Source organism: Canis lupus, chromosome 19, assembly GCF_048164855.1.
Source record: "Canis lupus baileyi chromosome 19, mCanLup2.hap1, whole genome shotgun sequence".
Classification (NCBI taxonomy): domain Eukaryota; kingdom Metazoa; phylum Chordata; class Mammalia; order Carnivora; family Canidae; genus Canis; species Canis lupus.
The window spans coordinates 31,651,860-31,678,883 of NC_132856.1; the positions used below are offsets into that span (position 1 = coordinate 31,651,860).

The 27,024-nt window shown below is 38.1% G+C and overlaps 1 protein-coding gene across 12 annotated transcripts in view; it reads left to right on the top strand.

Annotated features, from left to right (window-relative positions):
- FHIT (fragile histidine triad diadenosine triphosphatase) overlaps window positions 1–27,024 on the top strand; it is a 1,386,045-nt gene that overhangs the window by 328,833 nt on the left and 1,030,188 nt on the right. For 6 of the 12 annotated variants that reach the window (XM_072785574.1, XM_072785573.1, XM_072785575.1 and 3 more), the window contains one exon: window positions 23,722–23,772. The exons of the other annotated variants lie outside the window; for them this stretch is intronic. The gene's annotated coding sequence lies outside the window, so the exon portion shown is untranslated. The remainder of the gene's footprint in view (window positions 1–23,721; window positions 23,773–27,024) is intronic. 12 annotated transcript variants of the gene reach the window in all.

Sequence of the window (27,024 nt, forward strand, 5' to 3'; positions counted from 1 at the left end):
TGCGAAGCACTGTGCTGGGCATTGGGCCAGAGTAGTGACTGAGACAAACATAGAGCTACCTAACTGCACTAAGAGCACTAGTGCTCCTTGGCCACAAATAACAATAGGAACATCTGTAACAATACTGTGTAATGTTTATTAATCTCTTACATTTTTAATCCAGTCCTATTTATATTGTGTCTCTGATAATAATAAATATCAAATAATCTCCACTAATGTTTAGTCCATGCTTATTTTGTGGCAAGCACTGGGGTAAAGGCTTTCCCTATATCATGCCAGTTAATCCTCACAAACCCCTATTGAAACCCCTATTTCACAGATGAGAAGACTGAGGCTTGGAGAAATTAAAAGTTTATATCAAATCACACAGCTGAGAAGTACAAATTCGGAGATCCAAATCCAGGGCTGTCCAACTCCTTCATGTTTAGAGCACTACTCTAAACTTTGTTGTACAGAATCACAAGCATGTTTGGAAGGACACTGACTTCCCCTTGATTTCTAACTGAAATAGAAAAAGGTTTATCCCAATCATTAAAACCATCCTTAATAATTTTTTGCCTTTATTAATTTTTCATGAGTCTGTTTTTCATATGTGTCCTTGAACTGTTAAAAGCCCTGCCTTCCAAGATGGCATCAGCATAATGATAATTGACCACTGGTCATTCAATGTGTGTACATGGAAACCTACTATATGCCAGAATCTGGGTGGAAGAGACAGACGTGGTCTTTGCTTTCATGGCTCTTACAATTTAGAGCAGAAGACAGTCATTAACCAATTAATCCTGAGTGTCATGAGCATTATGAAAGGGGAAGCAGAGAGTTCTACAGGAAGTATATCACATTGGCTTTGGAGGGGAGCATGGTGAGGGACGACCTCCCTGTGAAACGAAGTATAATCTCAGAAGCCAAGTGTGAGTAGCCAGTAGATGAGCAAAGATGCTTGTAGTGTCATGTGGTCTTGCGGCCTCAGAGAGTAGGATAGGATCTATGCACTGAAGGAAGATGGCAGGTAGGGCATGGAGAGGATAGTGTGGTAGGAGATAAAGAGGCTGAGATAGGCAGGGGCAGATCATGAAAGGCCTTGTGGATGCTGGTAAAGTTTTGGTGTTTTTATCACAAGAGCAGTGGTGAGCTATTGCAGATCTTTAGGCAAAGGAGGGATATGAAATACTTGAATTAGTAAAAGATCACTTTGGCTGCATTTTGACTGGAGAAGGTGTTAAACTCAGGAAAACTGGAAGCTGAGAGAGAAGTCTGAAGTCTCGCCTGAGGGTTGTTGTAATTCTGCGATCCTTGGATTTGGTGAATCAGCCCTTGTTTCCCTGTTATCTGTGCCTTTTGTCATTTTGATGACATCATTATATCACTACCTCTGTCCACTCAGAAGCAAACTTTTCTGCCTTGGATGTATTACCATATTGGTCAATGGCCTCGGGACATTTTCATTGCAGGGTTCCCCTGCCCACAGCCACATCCTCTGCCAAATTAAATGTGGAGAACAGTCTCCTTTTCCTCTTCATCAAACACTTTAACTGACACACCCTCCTGATTACAACTTAATTTCGCTAGTCTAAGCTAAGGTGATGCATCTTCCCACCAAAAATAATAAGACTCTTTAAGCTTATACCCTCACATTACCTAGCACGGATATTTATCTAGCTCTTTACTTTCCTTGCTTGCTTTTATTTCTTTTGGATTGGTTTTACCTTAGTTTTAGCTCATTTATCTTGTCAGTCTTAGATGATGAGTTCCTTAAGGCTAGGAAGAGGAGAATATATAACATTCTGGTTGTGGCAGATCCAGAGTACCAGAACCCTAAGGAGGTGCCATAAAGATAAAACAATGAATGTTGTTACTTTCATGGAGGTTGATGTTAGAGTGGGATATGAATTATGAATGCTTTCAGCTGCAAGTAACAGAAGACTCCTGTAATATTGGCTTAACCCATGAGGATATCTATTTGCTTACAAGACCACAGGAGGTAGATGTTTCTAGAGTTAGTTTGGTAGTGCAATGATGTTGTGAAGGGCCTAGTCTCTTTCATCCTCATGATCTTTCCTTTTGGCTTATTGCCTCTTGGTCATGCTCCCTTACATACAGTCAGGAGAAACAATGTGATCCATTTATGGCCGGAGAGATGTATATGAAAGCCACTGGATGGAACTTCCTGGATAGCTTTTAGAAATGGATGGACTCAGCTGGCATCTTCTCTTTGTGTTGTGCCCTTTGCTCTTACCCCCTTCTTGCCTAGAGTGAGGATGCCATGCCTGGAGGCACAGCAGCCTCTGGGACAATGAAAGTGAAAGCCCCATCTAAGGATGGCAGAGCCAAAAGATAGAAGGAGCCTGGGACATTAAAGACATTAAGGCACCATCTCAGTGCCAGATTGCTTACCTTCAGACATATTGCTACATAGGGGGTAAAAGTGACAGCAAAGAAAGCTCTGTATGTTTAAATCACTTTTGGACTGCTGTTCATGTTGGGATTGCTTGCAGCTGAAGCCCTCCAAACTTGGAAGCACACACGAGAGAGTGAAAAACACATGTTAGTCAGGGTTAGTAACTGCCAAGGAAAATCTAGAAAGCTTTATATGACAAAAATTAGGGAAAGAGGGGAAGTGAAAAATATAACTGGTCTGACATGAGTGTGAGATGTCCCAGTGTTCCAACACTTCAGGCTTACTCATTTTGTTAGTCAGTTTTATTAGGGCTGCCATATGCTTTGTGGGAGTATGATACTCCAGTGGCCAGATGATTGGGAGGAATCACAAACAAGCAGTTTGCATTCTGATCCCATTGGTGAATCTGAGCATTTACACTTCCTTCAACCTGGGTGTTATTTTGTTAAGATATTTGGATATTGTGTTTGCTTTTGTTTGGTGTTTGTGGTTTTTCACAATAAGATAATTGGGTCCCAAACTAATTTTACAGTAAGATGTCTTCGCTGTGTTATTGAGGACATTGAAGAGATGATGTTTAACATGTTTGGAGGGTGGAAATTGATCGCTTGTTTGTATATGGAGCAGAAAATACACCGGAGGTGAACATTAATGCAAAAACAAGCCTTTCCACTATTGTTAGTGTTCGCAATAAATTAAAAAAAAAAAAAAAGTACTTGTTTGTCTTTCAGCAAGTTCAGGTTTACTAACTAGTGGATAAATAGATAAAAGATGAAATGAAGCAAGGGGTTAAAACTGTCATTATATCAACTGACATTTTATCTTTAAGCCAGAATTGCATTATGATATACCGACAGGAGTGACATCCACTTTCTCCCCAAAGTTATTATCCTGTAGAAGAAACAACCTTGCTTTATGTTTGGGTCCTTTCACGTGCTGCTTAGAGCAGTCACAGTGGGCTGAAATGGCCTCACCCAGTGTTTGCTTTGGGTGCTTGTGAAGGTCATGTGCTAAGATCAATAAAAAGGGAGTAAAGAAATTGAATACAGAATTAGTCATGATTCTGGGGGCTGTGACTTCACAATTACAAGTATTGAATGCTCTAAACTGACCTTCTGAACATCACTTCAAAAAAACAATACAAGAGATAAATCTATCATGGACATCAAAATCTATGCCTACAGGAGGATGCATTTTTATTTAAAAGGAAAAGCTGCTTGTATAAATGGGTACTTGTGCCTTCAGAGCCAACTTCCAGAGACAGCATCACATGTGATTCACAGAGTACCATGTCTTGAACCAAGAATAGCAGATGTGCTCTGGAACATTCTGTTGGAGGAATAAAAGGCAGCTCATACATGCTGAAGACACCTATGCCAGAGTTTGAATTAAATGTGTGTTTTTAAACATCCACTTAAATTAATGAAATAAGAAACATAAGTAGGTGTTTGAACGATTTTTTACATATCCCTATGTTTTTATATGTATAAACTGACCATCCTCCCTTTTGAAAATTTTAACCTTTTCAGTGAGAAAATGGAAGTTGGCTTTATATTCGAGATTGCCCTGTAATTGGCATTACTAACTATTCTTCCCAGTTTAGTCTCACTATATCCTTCATTGATGTTTTACATTTTAATATATAGAAAGTTTTAAACACCTAAAGAGAGTTCCAGCATGAGTGATGGAGTGCCATATGCTAGCTCATGAAAAGATTTTATGTAGTTCATAAAGAGACATACAGTTAGATACCTACCTGATAAAGGCAGTTATTAATCTTTGAGTTTGAGTTTAACACTCATATTAGCTTGGGTTCTCCAGAGAAACAGAACCAATTGGATATGTGTAAATTTATTATAAGGAATTGGCTCATGTAATTATGGAGGCTGACAAGTCCCAAGATCAGCAGTTGGCAAGCTGAAAACCCAGGGGGTCAATGATATAGTTCCAGTCTGAGTTCAGAGTCCTAAGAACTACTAAAGCAATATTGTCATTCTAGTCTAAAAGTGTGCAGGCTCAAGACCTGGGAAGAGTCAGTGTTTCAGTAGGAGTGGCAGTATGAAGGCAGGAAAAAAACCCATTTCCCAGCTTAACACAGGCAGGAGGAATTCCCTCTTGCTAGGGGAGGGTCAGCCTTTCGTTTTATTCAGGCCTTCCAGTGATTGGATGAGGCCACCCACGTTGGGGAGAGCAGTCTTCTTATTCACCATATCAATTTATTATTTTTTTGTTTTAATTACAGAGTAGTTAACATACAGTGTTATATTAATTTCAGGTGTACAGTATGGTGATTCAACAATTCTATACATTATTTGGTGCTCATCATGATAAGTGTACTTTTGATTCCCTTTATCTATTTTCCCCATCCCTCTGGTAACCATCGGCTTTGTTCTTTATAGTTAAGTGTCTGTTTTCTTGATTAGTCTCTTTTTTCTTTTTTTGTTTCTTGAATGAATGAGATCCTATGTATTTGTCTTTCTCAGACTTATTTCACTTAGCATTGTGTACCTTCCAGACTCCTCCATGTTGTTGCAAATGGCAAGATTTCATTCTTTTTTTTATGGCTCAGTAATACTCTATTCTTTCTTTCTGTCTATCATCTATCTATCTATCTATCTATCTATCTATCTATCTATCTATCTATCTATTTCACATCTTTATCCATTTGTTTATCAGTGGACACTTGGGATGCCTCCATAATTTGACTATTGTAAATAATGCTGTGACGAATATAGGGGCACATATATCTTTTTGAAATAATGTTTCCATAAATACATAGTAATGGAAATAGTGGATCATATAGTATTTATATTTTTAATTTTTTGAGGAACCATCATACTGTTTGCCGCAGTGGCCACACCAGTTTGCATTCCCACCAATAGGGCATGAAGGCTCCTTTTTCTCTACATCCTCGCCAACAGTTGTTGTTTCTTGTACTTTTGATTCTAGTCATTCTAACATGTGCAAAGTGCTCTCTCATTGTGATTTTGATTTGCATTTTTCTGATTATGAGTAATGTTGAACATCTTTTCATGTGTCTGTTGACCAAGTATATTTCTTCTTTGGAGCAATGTCTGTTTGTATCTTTTGCCCATTTTTGTTTTTAAGATTTTATTTATTTATTCATGAGAGACAGAGAGAGAGAGAGAGAGAGGCAGAGACACAGGCAGAGAGAGAAGCAGGCTCCATGCAGGGAGTCCGATGTGGGACTTGATCCCGGGGCTCCAGGATCATGCCCTGAGCCAAAGGCAGAGGCTCAACTGCTGAGTTACCCAGGCACCCCTCTTTTGCCCATTTTTGATTGGATTATTTGGGGGGGGGGTTTGGTGTTGAGATGTATAAGTTCTTTATATATTTTGGATACTAACCTTTTTATGGATGTTTCATTTGCAAATATCTTCCCCCATTCAGTAGCTTGTCTTTTAGTTTTGTTGGTAGTTTCCTTCACTGTGCAGAAGCTTTTTACTTTGATATACTCCCAATAGTATTTTAGCTTTGGTTTCCCCTTGTCTCAGGAGACCACCATATTAGGAAAAACGTGGCTATGGGTGATGTCAGAGAGATTACTACCTGTGCTCTCTTCAGAGACTTTTTAAGGTTTTAGGTCTCACATCTAGGTTCTTAATTAATTTTGAACTTATTTATTTATTTCCATTTTGTGTGTGTGTGTATGGTGTAAGAAAGTGGTCCAATTTATAATGCTTCCAGTTTTGTTCTTTTTCAAGATTGCTTTGGCTACTTGGAGTTTTCTGTAGTTTCATACAAATTTTAGGATTATTTGTGCTAATTCTGTGAAAAATGCTGGTGGTGTTTTGATAGATATTACATTAAATCTCATATTGCCTTGGGTAGTATGGACATGATAATATTTATTTCGATCCATGATCATGGCATATCTATTTCTTAGTATTGTCTTCAATTTTTTTCATCAATGTTGTATGCAGGTCTTTCACCTCTTTAGTCAAGTTTATTCCTAGGTATTTTATTTTTGCTGCAATTGTAAATGGGATTATTAATTTCTCTTTCTGTTACTTCATTATTTGAGATTTTTCTTGCCTTTTGAGGTAGCCCTAAATTGCTATAAACTTCCCTCTTAGAACAACTTTTGCTGCAACCAAAAGATTTTGGATTATTTTGTTTCATTTTCATTTGTCTCCATTTTTGTTTGGATTTCCTCTTTGATTTCCTGGTTGACCCATACACTGTTTAGTAGGATGTTATTTAAATTCCATGTTTTGTGTCTTTTCCAGTTTTTTTTTTTCTTGTGGTAGGTTTCTAGTTTCATAGTGTTGTGATCAGACAAGATGCATGGTATGACTTCAATTGCTTTGTATTTTTTTAAGGTTTTATTTATTGATTCATGTGAAAAAGAGAGAGAAAGAGAGAGAGAGAGGCAGAGACAGAGGCAGAGGGAGAAGCAGGCTCCTTGCAGGGAGGCTGATGTGGGGCTCAATCCCCAAACCCGGGATCCAGGATCATGCCCTGAGCTGAAGGCAGACACTCAACCACTGAGCCACCCAGGCACCCTGCTTTGTATTTATTGAGACTTGTTTTATGGACTAATATGTTATCTGTTTTGGTGATTTTTCCATGTGCACCTAAGAATGTGTATTCTGCTGTTTAGGATAGAATGTTCTAAATATATCTGTTAGATCCACCTGGTCCAATATGTCATTTGAAGCCACTGTTTCTTTGTTGATTTTCTCTTTTGGATAATCTGTCCATTGATGTAAGTGGGGTGTTAAAGTCCCCTACTATTATTGTATTACTCTTGATTGCTTCCTTTATATTTGTTATTATCTACTTTGTGTATTTGGGTGCTCCTATGTTGGGTGCATAAATATTTACAATTGTTATCTTTTTGTTACATTGTTCTTTTTATGATTATATAGTGTACTTCTTTGTTTCTTGTTATAGTCTTTATTTAAAGTCTATTTCATCTGATATAAATATTGCTACCCCAGTTTTCTTTTCCTTCCATATTCATGATAAATGCTTTTACATCATTGTAATTTCAATCTGCATGTTTCATTAGGTCTGAAATGAGTTTCTTATAAGTATCCTATAGATGGGTCTTGCTTTTTTTTAAAATCCATTTTATCATCTTTTGTTTTTTGATCTGAGCATTTAGTCTGCTTATGTTCAAGGTACCTAGGTATGTAGCTATTGCCATTTTGTTACTTGTTTTATGGTGGTTTTTACAGTGCTTCTCTGTTCTTTTCTTCTCTTGCTTTCTTCTTTCACAGTTTGCTGACTTTCTTTATTGATATTCTTAATTTTTTTTCTTTATATGTGTGTGTGTTTACATATCTATTACTGTTCTTTGATTTGTGATTACCCTTAGATTTATATATAACCTCTTATGCATATAGCGGTCTATATTAATTAATGGTAGCTTCAGTTTGAATACATTGTAAAAACATTAAGTTTTCCCTCCTCTTCCCTCTCCACATTTTAAGTATATGGTGTCATACTTTAGATCTTTTTATTTTATAAATCCCTTGACTGATTTTTATAGACATACCTAACTTTACTGCTTTTGTGCTTCTTACTTTTCTTCTTCCTGCTTATGGTCTTTCCTCAGTGAGTCTCCTTTAATATTTCTTGTAGACCTAGTTTACTCGTGATGAATTCCTTTAACTTTTATTTTTCTGGGAAACTCTTTATCTGTCCTTCTTTTCTTAATGATAGCCGTGTTGAATACAGTATTCTTGGTTGCAGGTTTTTTTCTCTTAGCGCTTTGAGTATATCATGCCACTGTCTTCTGGCCTGTAAAGTTTCTGCTGAAAAATCAGTTTATACCTTATGGGGTTTTGCTTGTATGTAACTGTTTTCTTTTTTCCTGCTGCTTGTTGTTGTTGTTGCTGTTGTCAAAGATTATATTTATTTATTTATGAGAGAGAGAGAGAGAGAGAGAGAGCAAGAACACAGCAGGGGGAGGGGCCAAGAGAGTGGGAGAAGCAGACTCCCTACTGAGCAGGGAGCCTGACATGGGGCTCAATCCCAGGACCTTGGAATCATGATCTGAGCTGAAGGTAGATGCTTAACTGACTGAGCCACCCAGGCACCTCTCTTGCTGCTTTTAAAATTCTCTTTTTGTTACTACTTTTTGCCATTGTGATTATCCTGTGTCCTGGTATTGACCTCCTTGAGTTGATCTTCTTGGGGGTTCTCTCTGCCTCCTGGGTCTGGATTTCTGTTTCCTTTGATTTGGGCAGTTTTCAGCTATTTAGTTATTTATTTTAAATGGGGGCAAGGGACAGAGGGAGAAGGAGGGAGAGAATTATAAGCAGGCTCCATGCCCAGTACAGAGGCCCAATGTTGAGCTTGATCTCACAACCCTGAGATCATGACCTGAGCTGAAGTCAAGTGTCAGATGCTCAACAGAGTGTTCCATCAGCTATTATTTTTTCAAATACATTTTGGTGCTCTTTTTTCTCTTTTTCTCCATCTGAGAGTCCTTTAATGCAAATGTTATTACATTTGATGACGTCACAGAATTTTTTTAGTCTATTTCCATTTTTTATTATTATTTTTCTCTTTCCCATTCAGCTAGATTTCTTTCCCTTACTCTGTCCTCTGAGTTGTTGATCTGTTTTTCTACTTCCTCTAGTCTACTGTTTATTCCATCTAGTGTATTTTTCATTTCAATTGAGTTATTCGTCTCTGATTGGTTCTTTTTTATGTTCTCTATTTTTTAAGGATCTAACTGAGGTCCTCCACTCTTGTCAAGTCCAGTAATTATCTTTAGGACCATTATTTAAAATTCTCTCTTAGGTATATTACTTATCTCCATTTCACACAGAAATGTAATTTTGTCCTATGTTTTCATTTAGAACATATTCCTCTGTCTCCGCATGTTGTCTTCCTCTCCGTGTCTTTTTCTGTGTATTAGGAAAGTCAGCTATGTCTCTTGCTCTTGAAGGTAGTGGCTTAATGAAGAAGAGGTCCTATAGTGCCCTGCAGTGTAATGTCCTCTGTTCACCAGAATCTAGCACTTCAGGGATATCTCCTATGTGTGTTGTATGCACCCTGCTGTTGTGGGTGAGCCACTTTTTCCTTTAGTTTAGTTGTGTGCAATGGCTCTTTGTTCTGGGCAGGGTTTGGTTACTGTGTTGTTAGTGGGTCAGTTTGGGGCCACCTTTGAGTTGAGTCAGATTTGCCAGAGATAGGTAGCACTGAACTGCAAGGTGGCTTTCCTTGTGTAATTCCCTGAGGAGATTTTATTGGTGGGCAGGGCCTGCAGTCAGACCTGATGTCTGCCTCTAGCCCTCTACTGGAGTCATAGTTGGATTGATGTATGTGGTTATCTTCCCCTTCTCCTTGGGGAACGAGTCACTTTGGATTGGTGCTGGCCATTGTCATGGCTGCTTGTACAATGCCTGGCTTGTGACACAGCTTTGAATGGGCTCTGGTCAAGGGTATATTGGAGGGAGCAGGTCCACAGGAGAACACAGTGGTGGAGCATGGGGAATCAGTAAGGTCCTTGAAGGTCTGCTGTGAAAGGAGAGCTGCAGCTGCCTGGGAAAAGTCCTGCCCAGGCTGCAATGGAGTGGGGTTCCCCAGGAGAATGTGAGGTGGAGTTTGCTTTTAGCAAGCTAGGTAGAGAGTGTTCATTGTGTACTTGTTCTGGCATGTAACTAGGCTGGGGAAGCGGGGAGGGAAATGTGCCCACCAGCTATTTTGTTCTTGGAGAAGTCTCCAAAAGTTCCCTGCTTCTCCAGCACAGGCTCTGTGATAGTAAATAAGTCTCCTTTCCATATATACCAGGTGGTTTCAAACTGTGCTTGTATGTTCTATCTCAGCATGGCTGTTTGTTTTCCTATCCCTTTAAAGATGGAGACTGTTTCATATTGCCTTCAGCTCTCCCAGAACTATATCCACTGATTTTTATTTTTATTTATTTATTTATTTATTTATTTATTTATTTATTTATTTATTTATTTATTTTTTTAAAGATTTTATTTATTTACTCATGAGACACACATGGAGGGAAGCAGGCAGAGACACAGGCAGAGGGAGAAGCAGGCTCCATGCAGGGAGCCCGACGTGGGACTCGATCCTGGGTCTCCAGGATCACACCCTGGGCTGAAGGCGGCACTAAGCCGCTGAGCCACCTGGGCTGCCCTCCACTGATTTTTAATATTCTCGATATTAAGCCCCACTAATTATAAGTACTCATGAAGTTAGGTAGGCCCTTCTAGTTTTCTAAGCCAAATGTTATGGATATTTGTCTTCCACTGCATTCTCGGGGTGCCTGATATGGGGGTCCGCTCCTCTTCCCTCTCTATGGCCACATTGTACCTCTCTCTCATGGGCATTCCCATGGGTTCATTTGGTTCCTGACCACATCTCTACCCTTTCTATCCTCTTAGATGTGGTCTCCTCATTACATTTTGCTGTGGAGAGTCTGTTCCACCAGTTTTCAGGTCATTTACTAGATTGTTTACACTGCTGTGAGTGTTATCTACATGTATTTGTTGGTTGAGGTAAGCCTAGGATTTTCCACTCCACCCTCTTCTCTGCACCTCAGACTATCAATTGAAATGTTAAATTCATGCAAAATACCCTAACAAACATATCTAGAATACTGTTTGATCAAATATCTGGACACACATTGATCCAATCTAGTTGATATATAAAATTAACCCTCACAACACTTACAGAAATTTTGGTTTTATTGTTTTTTTTAAGGATTTATATCAAGCCTACTTCCATAAAAGGTATGCATAAAACATTGTAAGATTAACTATAGCATAGAAAGGTACAGGTCTGCTTATTTGGTTCTCAAATTAATCATGTATGGAGATATTTTTTGGTACCTTCCCTGAGTATGATATCTGTCTACATACTTTGTCCATGAAATGGGAAAATGGGGTTCAGACTGCATGATAAAGTTGCATAGGGCTACCATCTTTTGAGTTTTTAAAAGATTTTATTTATTTAGGGGCAGCCGGGTGGCTCAGTGATTTAGCGTCACCTTCAGCCCAGGCCGTGATCCTGGAGACCTGGGATCGAGTCCCATGTCGGGCTCCCTGCATGGAGCCTGCTTCTCCCTCTGCCTGTGTCTCTGCCTCTCTCTCTCTCTGTCTCTTATGAATAAATAATTTAAAAAATATTTTATTTATTTATTCATGAGAGACACAGAAAGAAAGAGGCAAAGACCTAGGCAGACAGAGGCTCCATACAGGGAAAACCCGATGTGGGACTCAATCCCAGTACTTCAGGGCTGAAGGCAGACAACCGCTGAGCCATCCAGGTGTTCCATCTTTTGATTTTTTTTTTTTAAGATTTTATTTGTTCATGAGAGACACACAGAGAGAAACCGAGAGAGGCAGAGACACAGGCAGAGGAAGAAGCAGGCTCCATGCAGGGATCTCGATGCGGGACTTGATCCCAGGACTCCAGGATCACTCCCTGGGCCAAAGGCAGGTGCTCAACCGCTGAGCCACCCAGGGATCCCCCCATCTTTTGATTTTTAATACAAAGACAGTATGACGTAAAGATGAGTGGTCTTGAGTAGAAAGGAGTTGCATCTTTTGTACATTGAAATTTTGCCATTTTAGCCATACAGAATTGACAAAATATAGCAAGAATAAGAAGTACCAATTCAAAGAATGTAGTCGGTTCTGCTAGAGATCCCCCTCAATGAATATATGCTTTATAGTAAATGTGAGATGGGAGCTAGGAGTCAGTCTTATTCTCCTGGACCTCCTAGTATTAGCATCTTAGTGCAAAGTGTGACTCTGATATTGACATATTCTGTTACACATTAAAAAAATATATATATCCAATAAAATTACACCAATTAATTAATCTCATCTTCAGCAAAAGAAATAGCTATCTTTTCTCATGCTAGGGGAAAGCCTCTGTTGGACCTCTGGAGGAGCTATGCCTTATTTTATTTTGTGGAGATTGAAGAGATTTCTAAGAGACTCTCTAAGCTGCAACTTAAAAAAATATCTTCAATTTAAGATGTTACTGAGCTATTTTTGGTGTTGCTGGGATTGAGACTTTCTTAAGAGGAAATGTTAACTGGCAATGTTTTCAAGAGCATTATGATTTTAGGTTAGCCCTTTCAACGTGTATTTCTCTTCTGCCCTGCTGGAGATTATCTGGAATGGGAATATGGGCTTTCTACTGTGTGCACATGTGTATGAGCTGGAGGGTACATGTAAAAGTGCTGCTTTAGGACTGTCCTTGTGGGTAAGAAAGACATAAACTACTTTATCCTTGTCTATAGGAGCACTCACTAAACTATGTCCCTTAAATTGGAATTTATTTAAAAAATACAAATAAAGTAAGTGGAATAACATACTGTTCAAATAAGGAGTAAGTTATATAAATTCTTGTTAGTGAAAAGAAAGTTATAAGAGAGACCCTTTATTTCTAATTCTGAAAGCCTATAGTATACCAGTGGAAGAGAAGGCTTTCTGAAGACTTTATTGGACTTGGATGGGCATAGGAGGTAGCAGGACCAGGTGTGAAAGGAAAGAGTAATGATAGCTATGATTTACTGAGCATCTACCTTGTGATAGGCATTCAACTCTGGATAAATAAGCAGTGAACAAGACAGACAAGAACCATGTTCTCTTGGACCTTCCTTTTAATGGAAATGTTTAGAAAGGAGGTAAGGGTGGGCAACAAGACAATAAGTGAAGGAAGTAATGCAATGGGATAAGATCCATTAACAAAATAATAGATTAAAGTAATAGCGTGACTTGGTGGTAGTAAAGATGCTATTTAAGATCCGATGATCTGGGAAGGCTTCTCTAAAGAGATAGCATTTGAACTAACACCCGAATGATTTAAAGTCCCATAAGGTCAAGATGCAGAACATTCCAGAAATAGGAAAGAGCAAATGCAAAGTACCTAACATGGAAATGGTAACACAGTTGGACCAGTACCCAAGATCTCTGGGTGCAGAACACTGATAAAGGAAGGCTGACCTGGAAGTGGGACTTCCTCCTACTTCTTAAATAGCTCCCTCTAATGAACAGCATGCTGAAGAATTTTGAGAGGGGACAGTGTGAGGAAGCAGAACAGAATGAAAATGTGGGGGCCGGAGCTGGAGCTCTGGACATCACTTTGGCTCACAGATACTATTGCTTAAAGTTGGAAAGAAGGCAGGAGGGAGAGAAGAAAATGAGTAGCCTTCCATGAGGAATCACTTTTCCCAATTTAGAGGAAATGAAATGGAGATGAGGGAAGGAGGCTTTGTTGTATAGTGCCCTTTAGTGAAAACCAATGTGCCTGAGTACGGCCCATCTGATTCAGAGTTATTCTTTTGAGGGATGTGGGGACACAGGGAGAGAGAAGAGTGGCAGGCCTGCAACCCTCCTCCCCACAGGTATTTTCCTATCTAGTGTAGGTATGAGGAAGGTAAACACATAAAGGATCAGTTGACTTGTCCAATAAGCAAGAGGCAGAAATAGCATTTAAAAGACAGTCCATTTTGTACAAAAACAGATCATGCTGCTTTTTACAGATCAGGATCAATGAATGCATTTTTTATTTCTCTGCCTTAAAAGAATTTATTCATCTCCCAGAGTAAAAAACCTTCACTTACTCTGGTGGATTGGGCCCAATTAATTTCATCATTGAGTTTAGATATTTAGCTTATTTTTAAAATCATCATAATAATTTACAAATATATGTCTCACTTAGGCAGAAGTCCTGTAGGAATTGACAATGTTAATCTCTTTGAGTTGAGAAGTGGGAAGTGTTTCATTGTTCACTTTCCATAGAAAAAATTGACAGCTGTCCTAAATGGTATGGTCCTCCTGTCTTTGCTGGTACAGAAAAGAGCCAAAAGCCAGATAATATTCCTCATCAAACCTTTTCTCTCTCTGTTTCTCTTTCTCCTTTCCTTCTCCTCCTCTCTCTCTCTGCTTCCCAGCCTCTTGCCCAGGGCCTACTTTTTTGTTCTTCTCTTACATAAAAGGTTAATGTGTGCAGTCGGCTCTAGTTATAATTACACAGTTTTCCCCTTCAGGAGACAGTTTTGCAACTGATGATAAAAATATTCGGTCTCCATGGGTAACTGTAGTAAATATATTTTAAAAGAGATGTACTTTCTGAGAATAGAGGCTCTTAATGATATGTCCAAATTTATGACTGGTTATCTATTCCTTTGGTTCCAAATACTGACCCTCTGTGTGTCCTCAATTTCAATTTAAAAATATTTATTGACTTCCCAAGTGTGAAAACACTGAACCAAGTGGTATTTGGGACTGAGGATCTACTAAATAATGTATTAATGTCTGCTCTGAGGTCAGCTTTGTGAACTTCTTTGAAGACAAATGCATTCTATGCAACATTTTAACTGATAAGAATAAAAATGATAGCCACCGAGTTGGACTGCTTACCACGTGCCAGACTTTGTGTGTATTTTGCAAAGATTACCTCATTTCAGCCTCATAATATTTAATTTGGCTGATATTTTCATTCTCATTTTTCAGTCAAGGCAATTGAAACTTAGAAAGTTGAAATAACTGTCAAGGTGGTACCTAAATTAAATGCTAGATCCTGGATTTGAACCCCTCTCTGTCTAAACCCAAAGCCTAGGTGTTCAGTCTCCCAAGGACTCCCAGTTAGAATCCTAGAAGGTTGAAGAGTGGCTGGGTTTGGAGAGTTTGGTGTGGGTCCAGAGAAGTTACCATAACACTGGTCATCATCTTGCTCTGTGATGTTAGAGTGGAGGCCTAAACCTGGAGCGTTGGAATTCCAGAGACTAAAGATGTCCTGTTAGTTAACCTTGCTAAAAATTACCTTAGAAAAGGCAGTTGGATAGTACAGTTCTCAAGAGTTGACTAAATTTGAAGATGTAAACCCCTGAAAATGTAGACTAACTGTGCTTAGAGCCCAGGAGAGTGAAAATGATGGGGAGATATAGAAGAGATTCAACTTAAGGGAAAGAAAAGAAAGCGAAACTATCTTATGAAAAATAATCGGAAGCAGATTTCAATAAGGAAGCAGAATGGTAAATAGACTCATGCCAAAGGGGAGCTGAAGACAATGCTATCTGGATTAGATTATTTAGGAGCTACCCAGAGGCTATAGCCACAGGCACTCTATAAATTTATGATGATGGTGATGATGGTGTGCAGCAGTAAGTAAGAAGTGCAAACCAGGGAAAAGAGGAAAAGAAAGTAGCTGAGTTGCATTACACCATAAATCCAGGAGAAAAATATTCTCTCTTCATATGTCAAGGGTAAAATTGTGCCTCGAGTTCTCTATTTCATTTGGTATACCTTATTCCCATAAAGGAGTGCCTGGGGGGAGTTCATATGAGGACCAAAAAATGAGTATAACACAAAAATGTCCACTAATAGGAAAATCCATTTGAGTTTCCTCCTTGCTGTGGTTTTACTATAGGCACAAATATGAAGGAAGAAAAGAAGGAAAGGTGGGGGGAAGGACAAGGAAGGAAAAAAATTACAGTTTCTAGATTTTTGTGGCATCTCATTGCTGGTTAGTGCCAGTGAAAGGGACCTATGTGTACCTATGGGTGGATATGTCTTGTCATATAAGAGAAAGTGAATTTCATGAGTTCATGTGCTTTCCTGGTAGAGTTGATAGAGTTGCAGTTCCTATCAACTCTACTAGGACACTCCAAAACTGGACACTCCTAGTTTGATAGTCTTATAGTTTGAGCCTAATACCCTGTTGTGGCTTTGGAAAGAACAGGCCCAATCGGGAAGACAGTCTGCTGAGATGTGACCCAAGCATAAATCTGTGCTTCCCATGGGTAGTAGATTCACCTTGTGCCTACTCAGAAAACTCAGCACCACTGTGAGTTCATCTCTATTCTATGCTTAAAGCATGCAGTTGATGGTTGTTCATCCTGTCGCCCCAGTCCAGCTGGAAATGCCAGCTTGAAAAGAACAGAAGCAGTTGCCATGATCTTCTCTACAATATTCCAAAGAGCAGTGTGTTTGTGGGTCCAATGAAATAAGACTTAGATTAAAACCCAGCATATGGATTGAGCATCTGCCCTGTGCCAGTCACTGTATCTGATGCTTTTATTTCTGTTACCTTAATCTTAATAATAACAAATATATCTATTAATATATTAAAGTTATAAAATGTTCATATTAAAACAGCAGAATAAACTCTGTTGGAGGGTCTACAAGTTTGTACTTCACCACTTGTCTGGTAAGGACTCCTTGGAGATTTGGTAGTCTCTTAAAGACAAAGTAGTTTGAATACCCAGATATCTATAGGTAGACTTTTCTGTGCTCCTTTCTGTAACCTAGCTCAGTTTTTTGTTCCCAGATATTTACCATCAGGCTTGAATAAACAGAGGAACATAACTCATACCCTACAGGTATTTAAGATGATCTGCAGGGTTAAGTTTGACTATATGCAACATTTGCCTTAGGCTCTGGCTTTAGAACTCAAATCCTCTCTCTTACAATATGATTTACTATACTGGTATGTAGTAGGCTGTTTAGATGTTTGAGAATATCTTGGAGTTTTCATTTATCATATATGTATACATGATTCTGAAACCTCCATTCTCTCCTATTCTTTCATGCATACCCTTGCTATGTGGTACATCTTATTTGTGACAGGTTTAATTTACAAATATATAGCATATTGGACTGAAGGGTGATAAACTTTTAGTTAAGTTCTTTCATTTTATGTACTTCTTTAAGAATAATAATGACTGGGACACCTGGGTGGCCCAGTGGTTGAGCGTCTGCCCTTGGCTCAGGGAGTGATCCTTGAATCCTGGGATCGCCTCGTCAGGCTCTCCACAGAGAGCCTGCTTCTCCCTCTGCCTATTTCTTTGCCTCTCTCTGCGTGTCTCTCATGAATAAATAAATAAAATCTTAAAAAAAAAAAAAGAAGAAGAAGAAGAAGAAGAAGAAGAAGAAGAAGAAGAAGAAGAAGAAGAAGAAGAAGAAGAAGAATTACTGTGAGGTGCCTGGGTGGCTCAGTTGAGTGTCTGGCTCTTGGTTTTGGCTCAGGTCATGATCTCAGAGTTGTGGGATCCAGCCCCGCATCAGGTCTGTGCTGAGCATGGAGCCTGCTTGGGATTCTCTCTCTCCCTCCCCCTCAGCTCCTTCCACCACTCGCACATGCTCTCAATGTCTCTCTCTCTCTCAAATAGATAAACAAAATCTTTTTAAAAAGAATAATAACTACTATGTTGCGCTGTATTGATTTTTAATAATATAACTCAGTTAAAAAAAAGGCATGAAGAGTGCCCATATTCCAGTTGAGGTTGTGTCCATATTTTGCTGGGTGATCTATGTCGCAAAGCACTAAAGCCGTAAGTACTTATAACTTGCTTAAAAATCTTATGCAAGGGATCCCTGGGTGGTGTAGCAGTTTGGCGCCTGCCTTTAGTCCAGGGCACGATCCTGGAGACATGGGATCGAATCCCACGTCGGGCTCCCGGTGCATGGAGCCTGCTTCTCCCTCTGTCTATGTCTCTGCCTCTCTCTCTCTCTCTCTCTGTGACTATCATAAATAAATAAAAATTAATCATTAATTAATTAATAATTAATAATTAATAAATTAAAATTAATTACTTTAAAAATCTTATGCAAGATGCTTATCATTTAAGTTACAAGGTTGTTCCTTAATTTTCTTTTGATACTTTTTTTTTTAATTTTTATTTATTTATGATAGTCACAGAGAGAGAGGCAGAGACACAGGCAGAGGGAGAAGCAGGCTCCATGCACCGGGAGCCCGATGTGGGACTCGATCCCAGGTCTCCGGGATCACACCCTGGGCCAAAGGCAGGTGCCAAACCGCTGTGCCACCCAGGGATCCCTGATACGTTTGTTTTAGATACAGTACCAGTAGTTTAAAACTGTATTACTTAGTAGCAACTGTTGCCTCCCACTGTGTCTTTTTTTGTGTGTTTGATACTAACAGATACTTTTATTTTCGGTATGCTGTCACATATATTTATTGATTACTTAGGTAGTTTTTGAAGTTATCCCAGATCTTGACCTGTGAATTAATTAATGGAAATTCATTTAAAGCTGATTTATAGCTCTTAAAAATTGCTGGGATGATCAAGTTTGTTTCTGGTCTGTGTTTACAACATTTAAAGGAAACCAAAGTTCAGATATAACTGAATAAACATCAGCATTGGAAGATATTTGTATAACCTATGTAAGTGCTGGGGCCACATTTGGTTCAGTCTTTCAATAAAATAGCAAATAAACTCATTGAAAAATAAATTTAAATTTTACTTATGTATCTTCAAGAATTTTGAACATTGTTTTATTCATTACACATGACAACTCTTCTTCTGCTTCTTTTTTCCCCCATAGAACCAGTTTCTGGTTTCATTGATCTGTTCTATTGTTTTTTTTTGTTTGTTTGTTTTGTTTTTTAGTTTTTATATCATTTATTTTTGCTCTAATCTTTAATACTTTCCTGCTTCTGTGGTTTTAGGTTTTGTTTTGTTCTTTTTTATTATCACTTAGTTCCTTTATGTTTGTTATTAATTATTTTATATATTTGGGTGCTCCCATTTTGGGGGCATGAATATATATAATTGTTATATCTTCTTGTTGAATAGTACCCTTTATTATAACATAGTGTCCTCTTCATCTCTTGTTACAGCCTTTGGTTTAAAATCTAGTTTGTCTAATATAATTATGGCTCCTTTGGCTTTCTTTTGACATCCAATTTGCATGATAAATGTTTCTCTGTCCCTTCACTTTCAATCTGCAGGTGTTTTTAGGTACAAAATGAGTCTTTTGTAGGCAGCATATAGATAGGTCTTGTTTTCTTATCCATTCTGATACCTTGTGTCTTTTTATTGGAATGTGTAATCCATTTATATTTAGAGTAATTATTGATAGATATATATTTAGTGCCATTTTATTGCTTGTTTTGTTGTTGTTTCTGGAGATTTTTTCTGTTCCTTTCTTGTCTTTTTCATTTTTTATCTTTCCTTTCTACTCAGAGTCCCTTTTATTTTTTTTATTAAAAAATTTTTTTTAAAGATTTTATTTATTTATGAGAGACAGAGAGAGAGAGAGAGGCAGAGACACAGGCAGAGGGAGAAGCAGGCTCCATGCAGGGAGCCCGACGTGGGACTCGATCCCGGGTCTCCAGGATCACGCCCTGGGCTGAAGGCAGTGCTAAACCGCAAGCCACCCGGGCTGCCCTCAGAGTCCCTTTTAATATTTCTTGCAGGAGGCATCCCTGGGTGGCTCAGCGGTTTGGTGCCTGCCTTTGGCCCAGGGCATGATCCTGGAGTCCCGGGATCGAGTCCCATGTCGGGCTCCCTGCATGGAGCCTGCTTCTCCCTCCTCCTGTGTCTCTGCCTCTCTCTCTCTCTCTCTCTCTCTCTCTCTCTGTCTATCATAAATAAATAAATAAATCTTCAAACAAAGAAAATTTCTTGCAGGACTGGTTTAGCAGTCATGAACTCCTTTAGTTTTTGTTTGTCTGGGAACTCTATCTCTTCTGTTCTTCTTCTATTTTGAATGGCAGCCTTATGGGATAGATATTCTTAGCTGCAGAGTTTTTCCCATTCAGCACGTTGAATATATCATGCCACTGTCTTCTGACTTGCCAAGTGTCTGTTGAGAGATCTGCAACTAGTCTTATGGGTCTTCCCTTATAATTTAGGGACTTTGTATTGTGGCTTTTACAATTTTTTCTTTATTGATATATTTTGCAAATTTAATTATAATATGTTTGGTATTGGCCTACTTTTGTTGATTTTGTTGAGAGTTACCTCTATCTCCTGGATCTGGACATCCAAATTAGGGAACTATTCAGCTATTATTTCCTCAAATAAATTTTCTCCTCCTCCTCCTCCTCCTTCTTCTCTTATAATAAGAATGTAATTACATTTGATGGAGTCACTGAGTTCCCTACACATATCAACTATTCTTAAAATCCCCTTCCATTCATTTTCTCTTTCTAGGGATCTTTCACTTTGCACTGCTCAGGAGCCAGGTACTCTCTTTCACCCCTTTTCTTTCAAGCTAGACTATTTCTATTAAGGCTGAAGACTTAGATTTTTCCCTTGTTTTTATCCCAATCTTCCAGTTGTGTGTTTTTTTTTAAATTTTTATTTATTTATGATAGTCACAGAGAGAGAGAGAGAGGCAGAGACATAGGCAGAGGGAGAAGCAGGCTCCACGCACCGGGAGCCCGACGTGGGATTCGATCCCAGGTCTCCAGGATCGCGCCCTGGGCCAAAGGCAGGCGCTAAACAGCTGTGCCACCCAGGGATCCCCAGTTGTGTTTTTATTATCAATCACATAATTCTGCATCACAAAAATTAATAGTTCTGTTAGTAACTTATTAAGGGAATGAAGGGAAAGGCCAAGCAAAATAAATTTCTTTTCTGGGGGAATGGAAGGTTTGGAACATTAATATTTTAACCAAATTTATCTTTAGCAGACTTAAAAAAATGATTAAATGCAATGTTTATTAAATTCATTGTTTTTTTTTTAATTCATTGTTAATACCAAGCTGAGAATAAAGAATATTACTACCTTTGAAAATAAATTCCACGTTCAGGATGAATTTAATAAATAAAAGTAGGAGCCAAAAAGAATGGAACTCATTAATTTAAGACAAATTTACACTCGAATATCAGAGAAAATCCTGTAGATCACAAAATTGTATTATAGTTAGTGAATAAATATGCACCCTCAGGGAAAAATGATTGGGGGGGGTCAGAGGACATTGAATAATAAGGCAACTATGTAGCACTAATGAAGACTGAGCTGAATCAGAAATAAAGAGAAATGGCAAGACTTTCCTTCTTTCCTATTCATCCTGGAAAGACATTTTCTAGCTCTTGTATTGATTTTGTAGGATTCAGGAAATTTTCCACTAAGTTTGGATGATAGTCAAAGATATGATTAATCACTTTTGAAGATAAAAAGCTGAAGTGTGATTTTTGCAAGAAACGATGGTCCCTGTCTTCACTTGTGGCTTTAAGAACTGATATAATAGTGAGGTATATTTGGTTAGTCTTTGAGAGAAAATTATCACATGACATTAAATGGCAGAAAACATTTTAAAAATTTTGAAATTTATTGATTTATTTATTTGAGAGGGAGGGAGGGAGGGGAAGAGAGAGAGAGAGAACAAGTACAAGCAGGGGTGGGAGAAGCAGACTCTCTGTTGATCAGGGAGCCCAACATGGGGCTTAATCCCAGGATACTGGGATTATGACCTGAGCCAAAGGCAGATGCTTAACTGACTGAGCCACTCAGGTGCCCCACATCGTTTTTATAATAGACAATGGGTTGGAAGTCATTCTGGGGAATCACATTCTGAGGAAGTCTTAAGAGAGAAGTTTTATTTTGGGGATTTTAACAACTGTGGAGGCAGGAATAAGAATGCTCTGGGTTAATATGTGTAGGGTTTTTCCTGCTTTGGAATCAATGATTTTGTGAAGAGTCTTAAAAATAGAATCTATTTACCAAGATTGCAAAAAACACCTTCATTCCTTTTTGTGCATATATGTGATTTATTTCTTGTTTCTGGAACTTACTACTTAATGCTTCTGCTAAGTTCATGAATATTTTAAATCAATTACATAATCAATAGAAAATTTTTCTCCCATTATGTTTGGCTAATTTAACATTTGACTAATTTAACATTTGGCCAAATCAGAATGGTTGAATGATATTCTTTCTAAATGTCATAGCATATCTTCGTAGTTTTCTTTAAGGTTATTTGCTAGGATCCATATATCCTAAATCACAACTGCTCTTGCCTTATTTTGAAATATGCAACACATCTTTTAAATGTGTATACAAGTTTTATTTATTTTACCATTATTTCTCTCTCCTGGTGATTAGAGAGGTGTATGTACATGTAGCCTGTAACTTAACCTTATATTCTAGGATTCATGTAGGATTCATGTAGCCTGTAACTTAACCTTATATTCTAGAATTATCTCATAGTGGTGTGCTCTAAACTAGAACCCTCATATTGATACATTCCTTGGATGAGAAGACAAGGATGAATACTGCAACCTCCTTTCTTGCTTATCATGACAAGATTGTGTTTTTCTTGAAAACAGAGAAAAGGACATTTCTTATTGGTTTCCCTTCATTTCATTTCAGACAAATGTAGGATTTTTACTAAGCTTTCAAGAAATTGTATATAGACAGTGTGGGAAAGTAGTCTGTGCTATTAATAGATAAGGTTTCTAGTTATCCTTCTTTATCTAGTTATCTATGTATTTAATGCTGGCCTTTTGAATTAAATTTTGGGGAATAAATGCTCAAAAGTCTCAATACCCAGCAGGACAAGGACTTGTAGGCTGAAGGGACTTTCTTCTCATTGCTTTAGAGGGCAAAGTATTTTGAAGACTTGCAAAGCTATTTTGGTCAGGAACACAGAAATGATAATTTTGTCTCTAGGGGGCATTTATAAGGAACTATTTATAGTGGTGGAAGTCTTTATCTGGATTATGTTTTTATTAAGCTTCTTCTATTGGATAGATTTGTACCTTGGTGCTATTTTAACGTAGTAAGATGGTTGTTTCATTTCCCTTCAATGAAGCAAAAACACCAAAGGCTTTCCACACTGTGGCACCACCTGAATACCTCCAAGGCGTGGTTTCAGTTCAGCCCCTGAGCCAGAGAGAATTCTCTCTGGTTTCCCCTTTTAGCTGGTGTTTTCCAATCTTAGCTATCACATTGCCTGGGGGAGTTTTTTAACTCTATTCCTGCTCGTGTTTGTTTGTTTGTTTTTAAAGATTTTTATTTATTTATTCATGAGAGAGAGAGAGAGAGAGAGAAAAAGAGAGAGAGAGAGGCAGAGACACAAGCAGAGGGAGAAGCAGGCTCCAGGCAGGGAGCCCTGTGTGGGACCTGATCCCCGGTCTCCAGGATCACACACTGGGCTGAAGGTGGCTTTAAACCGCTGAGCCACCAGAGCTGCTCCCTGGTCATGTTTTATTTTTATTTTTATTATTTATTTATGTATTTTCCTGCTCATGATTTAAACCATATTCCTTTCTTCCTGACTTTATAGGGGCAAAGCTGATGCTTAGCATGGCTTTGGAATGCCTGAATACAGGGAACTCAAATGCAAATCTCTGGTGCCTCTAAGGTTCTGCCCCATAGATCTTTCTAGTCTGGAGATCAGAGTAGTGGGGAACCTTAAAGTCTTTGTAGCACCCCTGACCATTTAAAGAGGGACATGAATGGAGAACCATGTCTTCCCAGTTGGATTGGGTAGCAGGGTTACAGGGATGCTCCTCCACTCATAAATTACCAGACTACCTGGGAAATCTTTCAGATGACTTAAGCTAATGACTTCTCCTTCAGATATTTTGCCCATGTTAATTTAAGTTTTCATTCTTTTAGGTTGCGTGGACTCTCATATTTTTTAAACGCCTGTCTCCTTTGCCTAGCAAGGTAAAAAAGATACATAAAAGCTCATTTAATTTCTCTAGATTCTTTAATAGGCTTAATCAACTTTCTCATTTTCCATTTGAATATGAAAGACTTTTTAAATATCAAAAATTTCATGTACCTTGTAAAGAAGCTCATGTGTGTCATTGGCTGCCTGATTGATAAAATGACTTTGGTGAGGGAGAATGTTAGCAATGTATGAGTGAAAGATCTTGATTTGGGTGTTATTTGGACTAAGGTAGAAGAGAAGTCACACTCTGCCTTATTTTTTTTCCTCTGGTGGGAGATCAATACTGTCTAGACATGGTCTCATTATGACTTTGCATTGACTAAGGCAGACTCGGTCAACAGTGGGGCTGACATTCCTGTAATCCAGGCTGCTGGTGGGATATTTGTGTTGCCCTTTACTACAGAGAACCCCAGATTCACTGGTGTCAACTCTGTGTATCCCAGCATCTTCCCTCTCCATTGTAGGGTTATCCTAGAGGACAGCATATATCAACTCCTGACTTTTTAAGAGTCTGAATCCTAGAAGTCCTGGGAGCTGCTCTCTAGGATTTCCCAGCATGCTTGGTGACAATTGCATCGGGGCTAAGAGGAACCTTGGAGCATTTGAATCCTCTGTGATCTCAACCATAAAACCAGAGACAGTCATACAACTCACATGTAGAGGCCTCAATCCCCTTCTGAAAGCCCAGCTATAGTCCCTGTCATTCAGCTGCTGTCTCATTAATTTCTACAAATAATATCCTCATGAATGGAAGTGTTACCAGTTTTATATTCAGATTAATTCTCATTTATAAGAAATTTTTATCTATTTGAGTAGATTTTTAAATTGAGGAATTTTATGATTTTTCACCTAGGATCAGAACTTAAAAATCTTGTCTTCTCTGTATTAGATATTCAGACTTCTGGCTATGCTTCTCTGCACAGAATCTTAAATCCTTCATTTGTGGTTATTTGTTGGCATTTTGCAAGAGAGTGAAGCAATGTCTGAGCCACTAGAGGCCAGAGGTGGCCCACCCTGACTGGGTTTCCAACAGTGGAATAAATGTGATTTGTCTCGCATCTTTACTTTTAAACTTTAGGAAAGATGACCATAGACATTGAGAAATAATGCTGATTATATAAAGGATTGCTCATGATAAAAGATCTCTTTCTGGAAATTTAAGTGTTCTAGTAGATTAGCATTATTGATCATTGTCTTTCCACATAGTCTACAGATGATCTTAGAATCCTGAAACTATTATTCTTCCTTGTCTAGTGTAATTACCAGAACAAGGAATAATCTAATTAAAAGACAACAAGGATGTGTTCTAATTGTTCTAATAAATTATGCTAATACTCAATGCATTTAGTTACTTTTCAACAGGAATTTATTTAATAGATTGACAGCTTGTCCTTTATTGCTACAATCTTAACTTTCATTTCTTCTAAACAAGACAACTTACAGTAGGATAGTTAACTATCCAAAAATCTGTTGTGTCATTACGAGAATCTAAAGTTCCATGTAGCACATATGGATAAAGAAATGGGTCGGGGGTTTTCTAGTTAAAATAATGACCCAAGACAGAAGAAGGTAAAATAATGATGAGTAGAGTCTAAAGTAAAAATCAGTAACTGACTGTTGCAATGAAGACAGTGGGCTTTTCATTTGTTTTTTAATTATCAAGTGTAGTGCTGCGTGATGATACTAACTCATCTAATTGTGTTTGCTTAATTTTAGGCATTCTATACAAATCTATTAGACACTCTATTGTTTAGTACATGTGTGAGGTGGTGCCTGCATTAAAATAATGTCATGATAAGGCAAAAATTCAGGAAATCACTTCTGATTGCCCTTATTTTTTCTATAGAAGATTCCAGTCTCTCTGCTGAGTTGAACATAATTCAGATAGTTTGTTGTGTAACTGTATAAGGAAGGCCTCAATGCAGTGTGGAAAAAGATGTCAAGAAGGGCCTGAGGAGAAATAAAAATCTGTGTAGAGAATGGAGGGAAGCATACAGATCAATTCTAAATAAATGCAGCCACTCAACATATTTGAGAAAAGCAGATTCCCAGGTTGGTTTCTGTTATTCTCCCTTGACATAACAATGTTAAAAATTTAATTAACAAGCTGTTAGGTAGAAAGAGATTTCAGTACTTTTCAAGACAAGAGAGTGTTTTTGGAAGGGACATTTTTTCACAAGATAGGAATTTTGTGGGAATAATTTTCCACTTTTGAAAGATTAATCCATTCAAATTGTCAAGTTCATCAAAGAGTATGAGGCTGGAACATATGCAGATTCTAGTTTATACCCATAAAGTTAAACTTACTTAAGAAAGCAGCCATAGAGACAAAACAAAACAATATGCACAGCATAAAAGAAATGAGAATTAAAAGAAAATTATCTTCAGTGGCAAAGGAATGCAAGCACATTTCTTCCCATTCTGAAGTACATCAGCTAAACAGGTTGATGATTTTTTGGCTGCTTGCTCCCTGTCTTAATATTCTAGTTCACTTCTTCATTCTCAACGGGAAACTTTCATATGTTCTTTTTCTGTTCTAAAAGGGTGACATTTCTTTCAAGTCTGTCAGGCTTGAAGATTTCTTTACGTGAAAGGAGAATGAGGACTATAGAGCTTCTAACCCAATTGAAGACCCCTTACCACCAGGTCTGAATTAGATCAAGTACCTAGGTGGGTCTGACCTTCCTTGTTTCTAAGGCATGGACAATGTCTGCCTTTGAGAAACAGCATGGACATGACACTCATTTCTTTTCTCTTTCTTTTTTTTTTTTTAACTTTAAAAATTTTTTTATTGTGGAAAATATAAATAACATAAAACTTTCCATTTTAAGCATTTTTAATTTACAATTCAGTGGCATTAAATATGACTTTTTAAAATGATATGGACTGAAAAAGAAATAAGGCTGTGCTCAAATGAGCACTTATGTTGTGCATAGAGATTTTTATCTCTCTCTTTTTTAAAAGATTTATTTATTTTAGAGACAGAGAGCAGGGGAAGAGGCAAAGGGAGAGAGAGAGATTCTCAAAAAAACTCCCTGCTGAGCATGAAACCAGATGTGGGGCTCAATCCCTCAACCCTAAGATCATGACCTGAGCTGAAATCAAGAGTCAGACTTTTAACTGACTGAGCCACTCATGTGCCCCTGCATAGAGATTTTAAAATTTTTATTCTGCCTTTTGTTTCTACCCTTTCTGAAATTAATTTTTACCAAAAGTGTGATACTAGTTATAACCAGTAATAGCAT